We start from the raw sequence: 18,610 nt of genomic DNA on the forward strand, positions 1-18,610 counted from the left end.
CTCCCAGCCAGACGGTTCCCTCTGATTAAGTTCTGTCACTTTTTCTTTTTTTCCTTCAGAGGCGCTACACAATTTACAAGGCATTTTCATATGTGCTCTCTTGTGAGCCCCACACAGCCCTGAGGGGCGCGCAGGACTGGTGCTGCTCCCACATGGTAGATGAGGGAATGTGGTTGGGATGCTGGGAGATGCTGTGACCGGCAGGTCCTCCTGTCCCCTGGCTGCATCTGCCCCTGGGGGTGGCGGGAGGTGGGGTAGGACCATCCTCCGTCCCTCAGGCTCCTTCTTCCGCAGTTCTCTAGAGTTGAGGTTGGTTAAAAGGAAGGTGCAATAAGAGTATAGATTGGTTTAAGTGCAAACAGTGCATTCTGCTTAATCTGTCACACAAGTAACATAACTTGTAAGAAAGTCAGTCTCTGCAGATGCGTGTAGAGGAACCACCGGCCTTGTGCCTCTCCTGTGCCATCTCTCCAGACTTGCTACTCTTAGTTTTTGTGGGTTTGGACTTCCTGCTTCCCTTTTCACCTTGGAAAACTCGTCCTGCCTGCCTCTAGGGGTAGGTGAGGAGCAAGGGGCAGCCTGGAGGTGTCAGCCTGCCTGGAAGCCTCAGGGGTCCCGGGGCCCAGGAGCAGGTGCTGCCCAGATCGACTCCCGGTAACATCAGCCAGCAGTCTGGTTCCCAGAGATCCTCTGCCACACCCGATGAGGAAATACGGAGAGAGGCCAGCAAGCTCATTTCTGCTCCCTAAAATCTCTAATGTGAGACGGACCTGTGAGTGGGCACAGAGGAGCAGGGTCCGTGCACAGGCATGCGCTGTGCCAGGAAGGGGCCCTGCGGGAGCCAAGAGGTTGGAGTGGTGACATCCCACGTCAGAAAGCGTCCTAAGGGGCTCAGAGGAGATGGAGCTTGTGCCTGCGGCTTCCTCACGGGTCTCAGGAAGTCCCCAGCCACCGCTTTCTCTCTGCATGGAGCCCCGAGTCCTGGCAAGGGCCCCAGATGAACCATGGGAAAAAGTGGGGAAGGGTGTGAAATGTTCCACTGCTGGAATCTGACTCCTAATTATTTCCTAATTGGACACAAAAAACTATTTTGCAACAAGATCTCTCTCTCTCTCTCTTTTTTTTTTTTAAAGGTTCTTGGTTGCTTTAAAACGACCAATGTCTCATTAGCAAAAAGGACAGAACAGTGGGCATTCTCTTTGTAAGCGATAGCCTTGTCAGACAGACTTACCAAACGGTGCTGAAACTTCTCACAGGATGTGGGAGCCGGAAGCCCTCTCTCCAGGCCCGGGGCCGTGCACACCGCTCTTCCTGGGGACTTACGGAACTTTGTCTTGCAGAGAAATTTCAAGTATGTGACCACAAAATGTGAGTTATTTGGCCTGAGGGTGGTGGTAGAGCTCAGTGGTAGAGCGCATGCTTAGCATGCGTGAGGTTCTGGGTTCAATCCCCAGTCCCTCCATTAAAAAATATATAAATAAATTAACCTAATTACAGCCTCCTCAAATAAAATTAAAATGCAGTAAAACAAACAAACCAACCAACCCGGGGAGATAAGATCACAAATAAAAATTTCTTTTTTACTTTGGTCTCTACTGTGAGAGCAGTGCCCCAGTCCTTTCCGGGTGCTCTCAGGGCATCATTACCTGAGCGTTTGGGGGATGTATCAGGGGTAAACACTGCCAGCAAGGGCCACGGATGTACGTTCACCGGGAAAGGGAGTTCGCGTTTGAAGCACTGACGGGCGCAACTAAGACGTGGAAGCACAAGGATTGAGTAGCCGCAAAGCTTGATTACTCCACAGCCCCAGGGATGTATTTTCAGATGTTTAAATGACCTCGCATAACCCCCTCTCTAAATAATACTCGGGGGCTCAAAATATTTTTCGTTTCAAAGAATAGAATACAGCGTTTATGGATGTGCATGTGCTGTGAGTAACGTCCAAGATGAGTGACGTCACTGTCAGGTCCAAAGCACCACGAGGGTTTCAGCCCCAGAGCATCTCCTTCCTCCGCGTGACAGGTCCACGAGGCGGAGGCGGCCAGTGAGAAGTTCTTTCTGCACTGCCCGGACTTTCCAACGGGCAGGCAGCGGGAGTCCTGGCCCCGGGAAGTGCTCCTCCCCGGGTGCAGACGTGGCAAACCGCCAGGGGAGGATGGTTGAGAAATCCACAGTTTTGTAACTCCTCCAGGCAGCTGGCTGGGGACCACACAGCTCCCATCGGTGCTCTCCCCAGGCACAGGGCGGTGGCCAGTTCTGCCGCTCAGGCCGGTGCGGTCACTCCTCCCCTCTCCTTCCCTCTCCGTCTGGGATTTCTCAGCTGTTTTCTCCGACGCCTCTGCAGGCGGCAGCAGAAGGCAGCAGTGGCTATTACAACATCTGGCGTCCTGACACCCCGACGTGACGTTATATTACTTCAAAGTCACTTGATTATCTCAAAATAATTTTGTTTTTCAGGATCAGAAGAGAAGCCAACAAGAGCAAAGCCGGGTTATCTGGGACTGAAGCCCCAGGCAGGGTGGTGGGCTCCTAGGGTCCCTGGGGGTGCGAGGAGGGCAGGCCGCTGGTCTGGGAGGGGAATGCCGGCCCCACGGGCTGCTGAGGGCTGAGCTAAGCCGCGGTGGCCACAGGGCTCCCAGGATGCCGCTGCTGGAGGTGGATGTAACAGAAACCACTGAGGAGCTGTGTGAGGACTAGCAACTCCCTGCCTGGCAGCTTTTTTGCGACAGCTGGTCTCAGGCCAAAGATACGCTTGTCCACAGGTGCACAGAGAGAATGTTTCTGAACCAGCAGGCACGAAACGTGGCTGCCATCCGTGCTCCTGATGGGGCCCGGCGCTGACTCCTCCCAGGTGCTCCGAGGGGGCCGCCGGAGGCCGGCGTGGGGATATTCCAGCCCCGACAGTAATTCTCAACCCAGCTTGTGATCCACGAGGGTAGCTGGACCGTGGTTTTCTGTCTCCTGTTATCAGAGAGCCTTCTGTAGAACAAAGGTTTACTCTGCCCACCAAGACTGTTCACTGAGTCTCAGGCCTTGCTGAGCAACCCCTGTCGAAAAGGGAGGCTGAACACTCTGTTCCTCCTTTCCTGCCCGGCTGTAAAAGTGCGGCTGGCTCACTAGCTATTTCAGTTGTAACAAATTACTTTGAATTATTTTTTCCGGCTTTTGCCCTTTTGAGCATAACAGGCTCACGGATTTTCATAGAGTATGTTTATCTACAATGCATATTATTGCTTTTGCTCAGTTGTCAAGAGGTGGCCACTGGGAGCCCCTCCAAAGTCTCTTTTCAGTCCATCCACCAATTGAGAGCCCGTGTCCCCTGGTGCGAGATGCCCCCTCCCCGCTCCGAAGCTTCGCTGCCCCAGCGCAACGGCGTCTCCCCGCGGAGCCGGCTGCAAGTCCGGGGCATGGCGCTCACACCCACACGCGGGCTCTTGGCGCGATCTTGCTGCCGGAGGGACAGGGTGTCTTGGCCAGTCCAGCGCGTGGTGCTGAAAAGGACTTTTTAAAAAAATCATGTGTTCATACTGGTAGTTCCCTGTCAATCCCAATGTAGTATTTCTACTTAATTTCTTTCACTTTCACAATGGAATCTTTGCTGTTGTACTGGATTGCATTATTTCTAACAACACAAACATTTCATGACTTACTTGCTCTCCCTAACAATATAAAGAAAAAGTTTCGCAGTCTTACCATTATCACCATAAACAATGAAACTACTGAACACAAGCTCGAAATTTCCCTTAACTCTTTGTCCTTAGAATGCATGTTCCAAGGACGTAAGTTCCAGGTGAAGGTCTAAGCTCCCTTGAAGCAATCTTTTCTCTCTGCCACGTAACCCTTACCCCACGCAGAGCTCCTCCCAGCTGTGCGTTTTTATTTTCAGTGTGAAGCCTTTGCATTCTCACAGCTGGTAGTTCTGAGGTGGCAGCCATCGGCCAGTGTTCCCAGAACAGGAAACTGGAGGCCAGTCTAACAGGGACTGAGATGACATGAGCGCCTGAGCAGTTGAGTCCCTGCGAGAGCTTGGACCCTTCCCCACCCAGCCTGTCTGCACTGGCGGGTTCTGGCCAAGCAAGTCAGTTTCTCCTGCTGCTATTTAATTTCTAGCACTGCTACAGCCTACGTAACTGAATTGTTTAATGTTGTCCTAATGTGGAAGTCTTACCTTGTGCCCTGAGTTATAATTTTCCTCTTTCAATAAAAACAATAATATCCAAATTTGCTGCATACCAAGCTATGTATTTTCACATCAAGTCTTGTATTATACATATTACATTAAATAATTCTCAGTTAATATCCTCTTGACCTCGTGCATTAATGTTTAATTTTCCTGTAGGGAGATTTTGAGGAGATAGATGATTTCAAGATTCCACAGGATAAAGAAAGGCAACACATGTGAAAACAAGCTCTCCTCCTTTTTTTTTTTTTTTTTTTGGTCTGAAATCTTCTCTTCACTCAGAAGTCAAAATGCAGGCTTTGCGTTATTTATATATTTTCTAGCACAATCGAAAACCTAAAACTTCATAGTGACTATTACTAGGTACTTAAAAATACAAACAGAGAGCCAAGAGTTTTGCACGACCACATTTGCTTAGTCTGTAACAGCAGCACGACTTCCGGCACAGTTTTTGCTGAGATTCAGGGTGAAGGTCGACGTGTGCAGCAGCAGCTTCACTGCGGTGTCTTCGCTTCTTGCCAAGAGAACAGGGTGGACCTCGTGACAAGAGACTCAGTCGCCTGCTCCGGGCGTGCTGACATCCGTCCTCTGCACGTGCCTCAAGTGCGTCACATTTAGCAGAGAAGCTGGAGCACTGCTGCTGCCACAGGCAAGAACAATCGGACCCCACGTTGGGTCTGCTGCTTTCACTTTAACCTTTGTATCTACTGCTTTTGCTACGAGTTAATCACTAAAGGGATGTTGCCTGTACGCTTAAATGATACATAAAGGCCCATCTCTGGGAACCCTGCCTCCCAGGTAATGAGTGTTAAACTAAAACACCGTTGTTTAGCTCACAGGAACCATCCTGACCAGGGCCACCTGTGAGTGACTGCGGGAAGGAAGAAATGAGCCCATCCCCTCCAGAGGCTGACTGGGGCCAGGAAATGCCTGACTTCCTCCCTTCCCTTTTGGTGTAAAAGAAGTGTGAATTCTAACTGCGGCAAGATGGTTCTTTGGGACACTAGTCCACCATCTTTTCAGTCTGCTGGCTTTCCAAATAAAGTCACTGTTCCTTGCCCTAACAACTTGTCCCTTGACTTATTAGTCTGTCATGCAGCAAGCAGTGGAAGCTCGGACCCAGTAACACAGATACAATAATTATATTATTGTACAGATGATAGTAAGTCTATAATAGATGGATCCAGTCTTTCAAGTTTTGCTTCATTTAAACTCAACCACATTCCACTCTCTTTTAAAACCCTTTCTAATTAAGAACAATACAGTCTCATAATTTTTTATTGCAGTTTTCAGAAGTTGCTACTTAGAGCAAGCAGCACATCTTTAAACACAATTTGGGCACGTAAGCCAACTGAGGGGTGGGGAATGACTCAGCAGTTCTCTTTCTAGACAGAAGGTCTGCAAACTCTCCTGATCAACGAGGTAACATCTCAGGGGGACCGGCAAGCTTACAACATGGGTAAAATGGTCTGAAGACTTCTTGAACATGTGAGCAAGAACTCTGCAGATTTTATTTAAAAGCCTTCCCTCTCATGCAGACAGGAGAATTAGACAAGCCCTCAGAGACCTGTGTCCCTTTTCCCACAGTGGTGTTAGCTGTCTTAGATTAGATTCTACATCTTGGCTCTATCTCAGCCTCAGCCCTTGGGCAGAACTGAAGATGTCTGCACAGCTCTCTCCTCCATTGGACTGTGGGCTCCTTGGGAGCCTCCCTGCTGAAACTTGTCACAACCATAGCCCATAATGATTAAAACAGCCTTTGGGTATTTTAGGAAGTTCCCAAACTCCCCATTTCCTGACAGGCCTCTGGGGCAGCTGGCAGGCTGGGCGGGTCTCCCTCTGTGCCCCCCAGGCCCTCCCACGTGACACCGGGTTTGGAAGTGAGCGTCCCAAGGAAGCGGGCTCTCTGCAGAGCAGCCACGCTGCCGGCCCACGTGCAGCCTCCATCACTGAGAAGACGCATCAGCGCTGGGAGCAGAAGCGCAGGCACTCACCTGGCGGGGGCAGCTTCCTCACCTGTGCAGTCCCATCTCGTGGTCTGGGCGATGGTCCTGGAAACATAGTCTCAACACTCATCGCCGTTCTGCGCGATTCTCTGCTCGCCCTCACAGCACAGTACATCCTTTCCTGCTCAAGCTGGTCAGAGGAGCTCGCGCGGTTTGCAGTCAGGGGTCTCACCGTGCTGAGTCTTCATGTCCACAACTCCTGATGGGCAATCAGTAGAGGCCATGCCTGGAAGTATCTTTTATGATTATTACAGGCCATGTCTTAGGATGGCCAGGGGATCCGGCTCCCGACTTCACAGGCCCAGAGATTTTGATCAATGCCTAAGGCCGTGAAAGCACTCAGAAATTAAAATGTACTGGAGACAGAGATATAAAGCAAAAAGCCTTTTTAAAATTTGCAATAACAAATGTAAGTCTCACAAGAGCTTAAGCAGCTCCTGTTGGCAGGATAAGGGACTCTCTACATTTGACCACAAGAAACAGCCTGGGGTGAAATTAACAGCAGGAATAACTGGTACATGGATGGAGGGAGTGGGGGAGGAGGAGAAAGGAGGAGGGAGGGAAAAGGAAGGAAGGAGAGAAGAAAGGAGAGATGACTCAAATAGAAAGGGTTCTTAAAAGGCCAAGCAACAGACCCACACCTAGACGTCCTATAACAAACCCAAGAACATCAGATGCAAATTAGAAAATTCTGAAAGCTTCCAGAGAGAAAGAGTTAAGCAGCTGTAAGCAGGGCGACCAAACACCCTGCCAGTGAGCAGAATGCGTGTCTTGGTATTCCCAGGAATTCTGGTTTACACCTGCTGCCCGGGTCTGAGTCTCCTCGTCACTCTGCGAAGTGTCCTGGTTGGAGGACACATTTGATCCTCACCCTCCCTGCAAATGAGTAGGAGGCAGAATGGGAGGGCCCTTCTCAACAGCAGAACAGGACAAGAGGATGCTGGTGTCGTGGTTTTATAGGAGTAAAAGAAAAAGTGAACTTTGAATGTTAGGGTTTTTTTTAACCCAAATGATCACTCAGATGAGAGAATATAAATATCCTCACTCATATAAAGTCTCAAAAATGTCCCCACACTTTGGAAATGCTCTTGAAGGAAGGATTCAGATAAGAAAAGAAACAAAGCTGGGAGATTCGTGTAAGAGACGTGGAATTAAGGGTGATTATATGCCTGGTAGAGGTCAGTCACCACAGGACCAAAACAGGAAACAGACTGTGTCCAGTACAGTCCAGAGCGAAGATGTCAACACTGTGTGGGCTGAGGGAGGGGGACCAAGGGACATGACCAAGGGCAAACCCTGAATGGTGAGGAGCGCCATACTGCCATTGCTAACTGTACTCCTGATGGTGAATATGAATACTTACAGGCTTAAAATTGAGGGTAACCACAGGAAGAACAAAAATTTCACGTTTCACATTTTAAACTGGCAGAATACTCGAAATGACTAAAAGAAAGCAGGAAAAGAAAATAAAAGCAGCAAAAAAAAGTCCAATAAGAGCAAAATATGAAATAAGATAGTGAAAACAAATCCACTACATGGTCATTATAATAATCATAAATAGAAAAAAATATAAAAGATAAAGACTCTCTGATTGAACAAAGAAAAAAAATCCAATAATGTGATGTCTAGAAGAGGCATAATTAAAACAGAACGTTTGAGTATAAAAGGTGATAAAAATATAAACGTTGGCAAGTAGAATTCAACCCCACATTAAGAAAATAATTCACCATGACCAAGTGGCACTTACTCCAGGAAAGCAAAGTTGGTTCAACATTTGAAACTCTAATAATAGTATACACATATTAACAGATCCAGGAATATGGCATATAATTATCTCTGAAGATGCTGTAAAAGCCTTGGACAAAATTCAAAACCCATTGCTGATAAAAATTGCTCAATTGGATTTGAAAGCAGCTTTCTTAATATAATAATTATATATATACATGTTGGTCCTAAAACTAGCATCTCATTTAATGGAGAAACATTAAGGGGCCAAATAAATTTATTTACAAAACAGAAACAGACTCACAGGAGTAGACAACGAGCTTACAGTTACGATGGGGGATAAACTATGAGTTTGGGATTTGCAGATACTACCTACTATGTATAAAATAGATGAACAATAAGGTCCTACTGTACAGCACAGGGAACTATATTCAGTATCTTGTAATAACCTATACTGAAAAAGAATATGAAAAGGAATATATTATATGCATGTATGTATAAGACCGAAGCATTATGCTGTACACCAGAAATTGACACAACACTGTAAACTGACTATACTTCAGTAGCAAAAAAATTCCTAAAGGCATTTTCACTAAGATCAAGAACAAGGTAAGCATGCCCAGATGCCCAGTATCTCTCAACCACTCAACACTGTATACAGGTGTCAGACAAGGCAGTTAGGTAAGAGAAGGCAATTACAGGGGTAAGAACTGGTAAAGAAGCAGTGAAAACTACCTCTCTGCATATGAAAGTACACCAGGAAAACCCGAAAAAGTCAAGGATGAAACTGACTCAGACAATGAAAGAATTTAGTGTACTAGCAGGATATAAAACTCACATACAGAAATCGAGTCTTCATTTACACAAACAATAGCCAGTCGGAGGACGATGATGGAGAAAATAACAAAGAAGATGAGACACTAAAGAAAAATGTCACAGGAAATACGCAAAAACTATACGAGGAAAGCTGGGAAGTATTCTGGAAAGGCACAAAAACAGACCTGAACAGATGGAAAGCTCTTGCGCAGGATGATTCAAAATTATAAACGTGGCAGTTCTCCCTAGTTAGCTTATGAATGCAATAAAATACTAACAGAAATAAAAATATCAGTGCTTTTTATGGAGTTAGACAAGTTAATATTAAAGTCTATATGGAAAAATAAACATTCAATTCTAGCAGGAAAATACGAAAAAGAAAAACCGTGAGGGCGGCTCCCCTCTGCCAGACAGTAAAGCTCGCCAGGCGCCTTTCACGTCGCTGGGGCATGGTCAGAAAAACAGAGCAGTAGAATGGAATAGAGAGCCAGGAAATGTATTCAAGCACACAGGAAAATTTCATATAAGAAAAAGGCAGCATCTTAAGTCACCAGGGCAAAGAGGAAGTCGGATCGAGAGCAGACCTCTCAGTGGCAAAGCTGGACACCAAGGGACACTGATCACTGTTGCAGGGACTAGACAAAGACCCTCACACTGCACACAGGATAAATACCAGAGGAAACAAGGACATCAGTGAAAAAGGAAAACATTCAAATACTAGAAGAGACCGTGGGTGGATTCCTCTTAGTGCAGGGAAAGGCTTTCTGACTAGGACTCAAAATTCAGAAGCAATAATACATAAAGAACTCTTTAAAATTGAAGAACATAAAACCAAACTGTGATACAAAAATAGAAAAAACGCATGATCGGACAAGATACTCACTTAGATATTAAAATGGCACTGAAACGTGTGGAAAACATGTTTACATTCACTCATAATTAAGAAATCAAAATAAAACAACACCGAGACACTAGTTTTCACCTGTCAAATTGGCAAAAACAGAAACGCCCCACAATCTGTGCGGCTGTCCAGGCCGTGGGCGAGCACGCTCTCACACGTCACCGGTGGGGACGCAGATCGTATAACCCGCCTCGAGGAGGGGGTGTCAGCGGTGCCTGGCAAGACTGCGCGTGCTCGTACTTTGACCCAGCAATCCTATTGCTGAAAATTTTCCCTGAAGATACAGCCCACGCTAGGCAGACTGTAAACGGGTTCCCAGGAACCCCAGCTCCTGGAATTCATGCCCTTGTGCACTCCCCTTCCTTGAGCATCAGCTGCACCTGGTGCCTCACCTCGAGCTAACAGAACGTGGCAAACGTGATGGGGTGCCACTTCTGAGACTAGGCTGCAAAAAGATCGCGACTTCGGTCTTGCTCTGTCTTGCTTGCTCATGTGGATGGAAGCCAGCTGCCAAGCCGTGAGCCACTGTGGACCACAGAGGAACTGAGGCCAGCCTCCGGTCAGGGAGGCACTGAGGCTCTTAGTCCAACACCTGGTGAATGACTGCATCCTGCCAACGGCTGGGGGTGTGAGCTCGGGAGTCGACCCTCCTTCGGCTGAGCGTTCGCAGGAAAGCACAGCCCCCCCGGTACCCTGACTGCTCCCTGGGAGGGACCCTGAGCCAGACTGCCCAGCCAAGCCCCGTGTGGACTCCTGACCCACAGATTCTGAGGTGATGAATGTTTGCTGTTTTAGGCTATTATGTTTGGAGGTAATTTTTTCATCAGCTATAGATAACTCATAACTCCAAACATGCACATGTATACATGTATGTGTATATACATCTACGTGCATTAAGTTTTTCATTGTAGCATTATTTGTTGTTTAAATTTTTTTTTAAATTTCTTTTTTGGGGGGTGGTAATTAGGTTTACTAATTAATTAATTAATCTATTTATTTATTTATTTATTTTTAAAATGGAGGCACTGGGGATTGAACCCAGGACCTCATGTCTGCTAACACACACTCCACCATTGAGCTCTACCCTCTCCCTGTGTAGCATTATTTGTTATTGAAAACCTTTAGAAAGAACCTAAGTAGTTGCTAAGAAAACTATAGAACGTAATGTAGTATTATGCAGCTGTAAAAAAAAAATGAGAATGACCTCTAAGAACTGATAGGGAGCATTGCTAAGTGAGAAAAGGAAAATACAAAAGAGTCTCTCAGTACACCAGCCTCATGTAAGAGAGAAGGGGGTGTGGGAAAGGATGCATCTTGCTGCTCTTTCTTGCAAAAGAAATGCAGAAGCAGAGACCAGAAATTAATGAGATGAGTCCCCACGCCGGGAAGGTGGGAAAGGGGTGGAGAGAGTCAGGGGAGGGGAGAGGGACACCTCTGCGTACCTTCTGGTCCTAGAACAATTCCCCCAGGTAGGTACTTGAAATCAGCCAGGACGTGGGGCAGCCTGAATGAAAGAACGTAACTCTGGTGAGGCTGAATGGCGTGGGGCACTGGATGGGTAGAGAAGAAACTAACCCTGTTACGGGTGGAAAATGGCAGAGTGACTACAGCCTGAAGCTCCAGACAAAACGGTCCATCCACGGGTATTTCCTCTCATTAGTAAGTGTGTTTTCTGCAGGCATGTGGACAAGAAATGCCGAACTGCATTACATTTAATCTAGGAAGGAGCAGACATGTAAACACACTGCAGGTGATGGAAGCCAGGTTCCTCACTGTCAGAAAAAGACATTTCGAATTAGGCGAAGGGGAAGCAGAATGAACGGGAGGTGGAAGGAGGGTCTCACGGTGTCCGGTGATATTGTCCCCGGCTCAGGTCTATCTACTCAGGTGGCCCGACGGCAGTGGCACCCGGGGCAATGAGCACACCTAGAGGCCAGATAGGCATTTCTCAGCGTGAGTTTCCAATAAAAGGAAACAGGTCTCCTTAGAAACCTGTTGACCCTGGTGCAGGGTTGGGAAAACATGTGAACATCGTATGGTGCCAGAAATTAAGGCAGTGCTCAAGAAACGATGAGGGTACGTTGAAAGCGCACAGGAGCCAGAGTGAAGAGCTCCCAGTGGCCAATCTGGGTCAATTTGAGCAACAAAATAAATAATGATAGTAATTACAAGTCCATAGGATACAATAAATACCCACAAGTCCATGGTCATATCAACGGATAAGTGAATGAATGACTGAGTAAACACACACACACATGCATACAGAGGAGAATGAACAGTTCTTCCTTATAGCAGATTCATAAAGATAAGTGTGGAATAGCCTGTGGATATAGAACATTTCTCTCCGGCCAACACCACAGTAACAACAGGTGCGTGCAGGCTGGGAAATGCTGGTTAGCCTCTCAGTAAATCTCCTCCAAGGTGTGTGCTCATTACAGAGGGGGAAATAGATAGCGACTCTGCACTGAGGAAACCCAGCTGATGCCGCCCAAGTGATCAAAATTCTCCCTCATTATCCGAGGTGGTTGGTTCCAGGATCTCCCAACCCCAGGCACCAGAGTCCACAGATGCTCAAGTCCCTGTATAAATGGCTGGTATTTGCACATAGCTCGCGCACATACCCCTGTAAACTCTGAATCACCTCTAGGTAAGTTACAGTACCTAATAAAATGTCACTGCTATGTAAATAGTTGTAAGTACAAGGTAAATACTTTGTAAATATTTGCTGGCACCTGAAGACTCGAGTTTTGATTTTCAGAACTTTCTGGAAAAAAAATGTTTTCAAATGTTTTCATTCAGCCTCAGTTGGTTGAGTCCCCCGGATTTGGAACCCGTGGATATGGAGGGCGGGCTGTCTGCAGTGAGACCTGTCAGCACAGCGCCCTCCCTGAGGGGGTGCGTTGAGAATTCCGCGGTGTACTTGCAAAGACACACAACCTCAATGTAACCATGAGGAAACGTCAGATTAGCCCAAAGCAGGGACATTCTACAGAAATATTTGCAGTAATTTTCTAAAGCGTTCAGGTTGTGAAAGCGGAAGAAATCTTGCAGGGCGGCCAGGGGCTGGAGGAGATGTGGCTTCTAAATGTGGGATTGGACTCTGGACATAAAGAAGCATGTTCGTGGGGCAACTGGAGAAACATGAACAAAATCTGCAGATTAGTTAACAGCATTGCATCCACGTTAATTTCCTGGCTCGGATCATTGCAGTTGGTCGTGTGAGACGTTAATGTTTAAGGAAACTAGGTGAAGGGCAGACACAAACTCTACTTTGTTGGCAACATTTTTTGAGTCCGAAATTATTTCAAAAGGAGACATCCTGGAGGACAAAGATGAACTACTGTCAAAATGATGACATTATCATAAGCAGCATATAGGATGCACTTAATTAAGGTGCTCGAGGCACTTTGCCCACCACTCTGTTCGCTCTTCCACAGACAGAGCTGGATGCAAAGAGGTTAAATAGCTTGCCTGAGATCAGTCGCACAGGAAGGGGGAGCAGGGCTGGAAGCCGGCTCTTTAACCCCAGAACCCACCTCCTACCCACTCACAGCGGGTCGCCCTCAGTCCCCAGCACTCACAGAACGTTCACCTCGGACGATGTGTTCATTCTGACGTGATAACTGCCCACAGCCACAGCAGCTGAGATACGTGTCTTCCTCTACCTGCTCTCAGCTCTCGTTCCATAAGAACAGGACAGGCACGGCTGTCCCGCTGGGGTTTCCCTAACCAGCACTCGGATGACATCCTACAGTCAGAGAACAGATTTCCATCACGTGGAAGCAGCACAACCCTTAGGAGAAGAACCCCTTCCGGAAAGCCCGGGGCACGGAGCTGCCTCCCAGGCGTGGGCCTGAGCCGCTGCTCTTCCTCCTGTTCACACGGGCACTTGTGGGTTGGTCCCCAGGCAGCACTGTGAGTAGGTCAAGGTCAAAGGTAATACTGGGAATGGAGGCTCCTGAATATGAGAGAAAGAGGGAGGAAGGAAGGAAGGAAGAAAAAGAGAGAGTGAGAGACAGAAAGAGGAAGAAAGAAGCGAGCTGGGGAGGGGGGGCAGGGGAGGGAGAGAAGAGAGGAAGGAAGCCGCCAGTTTGTTTTTGTCAGTTTTAGCAACCAACCAAATATATTAGTTTTTCAATAAAAACCACATGTCAATAAAACCTGCCACATCAGCGACACAGCTGCAGGGACGGCTCTGCCTTCCCTGTTTCGAGCTGCGGCCCCTCAGGGGCTCAGTCAGGAGCTCGTGCTGGGAGGGACTCTGCCTCTGGCTCCCGGCGAGCCGCGGCACCTGAGGGCGAGCCCGGAACCGCAGACACCTGCTTCCTCTCCCAGCACGGGTAGAGCTAACAGGTCTATACCCGCCTTTGCCTGCCCCTGGATTGAGGATATTTTGCGGCAAAATTACACCATCTTGTGGCCTCAAAAGATTCAAAAGTTGAAGTTATGAGTTATGTCTAAATTTGTGTTCAGCTAATATTTGTTGTAAGGAATCTAAAAACACAGTTTAAGGAGAGGTTGGAGGGATACATTGGAAGTTCAGGATTGCAGATACTAACTGCTGTATGTAAAATACATAAACAACAAGTTTCTCCTGCGTCACACAGGGGGCTATATTCAATATGCTGTAGTAACCTATAATGAAAAAATATGAAAATGAACACATGTATGTGTATGTACGACTGAAACATGATGCCGTACACCAGAAATTGACATGACATTGTAAAATGACTGTATTTCAATTAAAAAAGAAAAACACTTAAAAACACATCCTCCTTATTAGAATCTCCCTTTTCTCTGCTAACATACACACAGAAACTGAGGACAAAAAGCTCACAGGTTTCTCAGACTTAGTGTCTGGCCAGGTCAGGCTGGGCCCAAGAAGTCTGTGAAAACGGCTTTAGGTGGCACAGCTTTTAGTTTTTGGTCACCACCCCTTTTGCAGGAGTGATTAAACAGTGACCCTGATGCCAAAACAAACCTACCCTTTAACTGCCTTCTGCCTGCGCACATCTTTCTGAGTGGGAAACGCAGGTGAAGCGCGAGGGAGACTGCGCGGGTCAGGAAGGATGCCTGCGGACCGTCCACGCTGCCACCACTCAGGTCTGTCCAGATGAGCAGTTCTGCTCAGAAGTGTGTCATTTGCTCAGCGCGCAGCCAGCTAAAAGACTGCAAGGATGTTACTGCATGTGGATGCTTGGTTTATCCATTTTAAAAGGAGGAAAGATGATATAATGTCCAGTGAACCATTGGAGCTACAACTTTTTGCTCATCCATTCATGCAGAAAAATATTTATAGAGCATCTGCTGTGTCACATGACTCTGCCAGACCCTGGGACACGTGAAGGAAAAAGCCAGGGTGACAAGGACGTGGTCCCTGAGTTCAAGGAGTGTCTCCTGTGGGGAGATGAGAGCCTCCTCACAGGGAAGAGCGTGGTGTCTTGTGGGCCGGGGTGTCACGACACCACTTCATTGCCAAGTGGAAACTACTAGTCAAACTCCAACACCAGGAACGCCATGCAAAGGCCCGGAGAAGTCACAGTGTGTCTGCTGAAACACCTCACGGCTTACGGAAAACGACCCCCGCTGACTGCAACCCACCGACCACTCATGAAGCCAGAGAGCCCCGGGCATTTCATCCAGGCAGCCAGGGTGCTCCGATGGCACAGGTTCTAGAAGAGTCTTTGATAGGCTGGTTAGAAATCTGGTGCCCTCACCTCTTGGATGACCCTGGCTTTTGTAATAATTGTCACAAATCATCCCATTTATCTGAACAGAAGCATGAAACTCCTCTAAGCACTGAGAATGGACAGTTACCCACTGAATTTTTAGGAAATTTTATCAGCGTCAGCTGTATTTCCTGCACTTGCACGAGCTTTTCAAGCAGCAAACGAGCCCCTGCCCGGGTTTCTGTACAGTTCCTGCACTGCTCCGATGACAGAAAAACCAGGACAGGCTTAACGCTGATAGATGTCCAATATATTTTCTGACATTCAAATTGCGTTATTCTGGAGTAAAGACAGCATGCGATTCAGTCAGCTGGTGTAACGGCAAACCCAGAAAGAGAGTGCCAGGTGCCAGCGAGCCCCCATTGTGTGCATCTCCCACGTCAGTATTCTCTGCAGCTGCACAAAGCAGCTCTTTCCTTTTCCTCTTTGATTATCTAAATAGATTGCTTAACACGGATTCGCAATTCATTTCCTTATCCAGGGAGCAGAATTTCCAAAAGCTGCAATCAACAAAAAAAAGTGCATGAAGTAATGTTATTTCTCAGCAGAGACACGAAGGGGAGACATGAAATACAAAAACAACAGAAAACCGCAAAAGGGCACAGCAACTAAGAGACCAAGCGGTGACACAGTTGTTGGTTTCTCCAAATAAACGATGCTCATAGCGTCAATTGCTCACAGCACTCAGCAAGGAGCAGGCACAGTTCTAAGACCCCTGCTTGCAGAATCTCATTTAATCCTTACAACATCCCTGTGATGTGGTACTATTAGGATGCCCAACTGAGAGAGCGGAAGGAGACAGAGACAAGCAGGAAGTGAACAGGTCCTGTGAAATGACTGCCAGGAGTCAAACACAGACAGCCCCAACACCGATGCAGGCTGTGCCCTGCACTCCCCCAGGTGCCCCCACGCTCCCTCCAGAGTCCCCCTGTGCTCAGCGAACCTTTCTGGCTATGGCGGGAGAGCACCGCGTCCCCTGCCACCCCCCGCAGTGGCCTGCTGCCCAGGGCTGCAGCCGACCTTGCAGTCGGCTCCTCAGTGATGCTCGCCTTTCCACGGTCCCCACGCACAACCTCGGCTAAGCCACTCGGGTGCTGCTTGAGCCCCTCTTTGGAAACGGCCACCTCATACGGTGTCACACCTTTCCCCAGGGACAGCTCCCATCCATTGACAGGTGGATGCAGAAGTGAAGGCCTGGACCTTCCCCCTCCACATGGGTTGCCTCTGCAGGGCCACCCCCGCTCCCCAGGGTGGGCTTGAAGCCTCCTCTGTGACTGTTTGTATCCCACTGTCTGTGTGCTCACCTGTTCCTGCCATTACCCCACCGGCACTGGCCCCCTGTCCTGTGCACAAACGCCTGCTTCTCTGTCTCCCAGGGAGCCTATCTGGTCAGGCGGTAAGGCCCTGACCTGTCTGGAAGGGAGACCCACGTGGACGTGAAAACTTGGGACCATCACGTGTGTTCCCTGGTCAGCAGAATGGGGGCTGCGTCAGAGCAGGAGCAGGGTCCAGGGGAGGCAGGGATGCTGGCCAAGAGGGGACAAGGCTCAGGCTCTGCAGAGAGAGTTGAGATGGAGAAAGACGGAGGGCAGCAGCAAAGACTGGGGAAGTAAAATCTCTGCAATTTGGCAGCAAATCCTTGTTTTTATACAAGCAGCCTTCCAAATCTGCTGCCTGAGAGAGCCGCCTTGGGGACGAACCAAATTGAACACTTTAAGTATGTGCAGCTTATTATATGTTAACTATGCCCTGATAAACTGTTACACTTTGGAAGAAACTAAGGAAAAATAACAACTAAATGCAATGTAGGATGCTAGTAGGATTCTGAAAAGAAAAGAGATGTTAGTGTTAAAATTGGTAAAATTCAAATAAAGTCTGTGGTTTAGTTGCTATTAGGCCGACGTTAATCTCTTGTGTTTGGTCATTTCACTGTGGTCGTGTAGAAGATGTAACATCAGAGGAAGCTGGAGCAGAGGGATATGGAAGCCCTGTACTGTCACTGCGGCTTTTCTATAAGTCTAAAATTAATTCAAAATAAAAAGTTAAAAAGGTATGCAATAAAACTTAGGAAAAAAACTGCCTTGGAATCTCCCTGTCTTTCCTGGACACCAGTGTTTGTCACACTTTCCTGTGCGTATTCATCACCGAAGGGCCCGTTAGCGGGAAGCTCTCGCTCCATGGCCCGAGACTCCATATTTCCAGCAAGCCTCCAGATGCTGTGTGTGGCCTTCAGGGACCACTAATGGCCTGTGTGCTGTCTCGTGTGCTGTCTCGCTTTGGTTCATTTCTGTTTAAGTATCATTTCAAAAATTAACATGTAACTTCTTCAAAAGTGAGATGATGTCTTTCTCTTTTCTGAACAAAGTACCAAGTACACAACAAATGCACGTCGATCCACCAGCCCTTTAAAGGCGAGATCGCATTACTGTAACTGGATTGAAGTTAGGCTGCAGTGATACACACTTTGTCTACAGACCGCATCCTGGTCACAGTTACTGTGGGAACATGCTTTATTCACCTGGGTCAGACTGCAGTTGCATTTCCACTAACTAACAGGGATACAGCAAATGGGTCTGGACACGAGGCAGTCTGGTGGGACGACTGACCTCGGCCAGGCAAAGTCAGGAGAGAGACTGGTGACTCTGCTCAGGGGTGGACAGACCAGCTAGGAGGCTCCAGGCAGGGGCCCCCAGCATATCTTAAAAGGTCCAAGAACAAGAAGGATTTACTGTACAGCACAGGGAACTATAGTCAATAACTTGTGATAAACTATAATGAAAAAGAAGTGAAAAAAGATATATACATTAGATACATACGTATATATGTGTGACCAAATCACTTTGCTGTGCACCTGAAACTAACACAATATTGTAAATCAACTGTACTTCAATTTAAAAGAAAAAATCCAGGAAGGCTCCCTGGAGGAGGATACCCATAGGTCAAGGGGAAACTGGCCAAGAAAGAAAGTCTGGGGGAATTGGCAGGTGGAGGACCAGGCACTGCAGGGGAGAAGGATTTCAAGCGGTGAGAACAGAGTGTAGAAAGGCCTGCAGGTGGGATTGTGGGTTTCACAGACTCTGTGCAGGGAGGCCTGGCTAAACACGTGTGTGTTACCCAGTGTGTGTGCACACATGTACACACGCGTGCACAAGTGCTTGTGGTGGAAGGAAAGACACAGTGACGAGTGAGGCTGGAGAGAGAAGCGGGTCCGGATCTTGGCCAGCTCTGTGTGTTACGTTCATCCATTGTGTCC

At 47.7% G+C, this 18,610-nt stretch overlaps 1 long non-coding RNA gene across 6 annotated transcripts; it reads right to left on the reverse strand.

Annotated features, from left to right (window-relative positions):
* Nucleotides 1-1,554: 1,554 nt before the first annotated feature.
* On the reverse strand, nucleotides 1,555-16,725 carry LOC105086279 (uncharacterized). 6 transcript variants are annotated; one of them, XR_010381191.1, is made up of 3 exons: nucleotides 16,662-16,725; nucleotides 6,197-11,132; nucleotides 1,555-4,817 (listed from the first exon to the last, which is right to left on the reverse strand). It is a non-coding gene; the product is annotated as an uncharacterized LOC105086279 (long non-coding RNA). The 6 variants fall into 6 exon arrangements; XR_010381190.1 differs by lacking the exon at nucleotides 16,662-16,725 and adding an exon at nucleotides 13,221-13,658; XR_010381188.1 differs by lacking the exon at nucleotides 16,662-16,725 and adding an exon at nucleotides 13,210-13,658.
* Between the last annotated feature and the right edge of the window lie 1,885 nt (nucleotides 16,726-18,610).

Source organism: Camelus dromedarius, chromosome 6 (assembly GCF_036321535.1).
Source record: "Camelus dromedarius isolate mCamDro1 chromosome 6, mCamDro1.pat, whole genome shotgun sequence".
Taxonomy (NCBI): Eukaryota; Metazoa; Chordata; class Mammalia; order Artiodactyla; family Camelidae; genus Camelus; species Camelus dromedarius.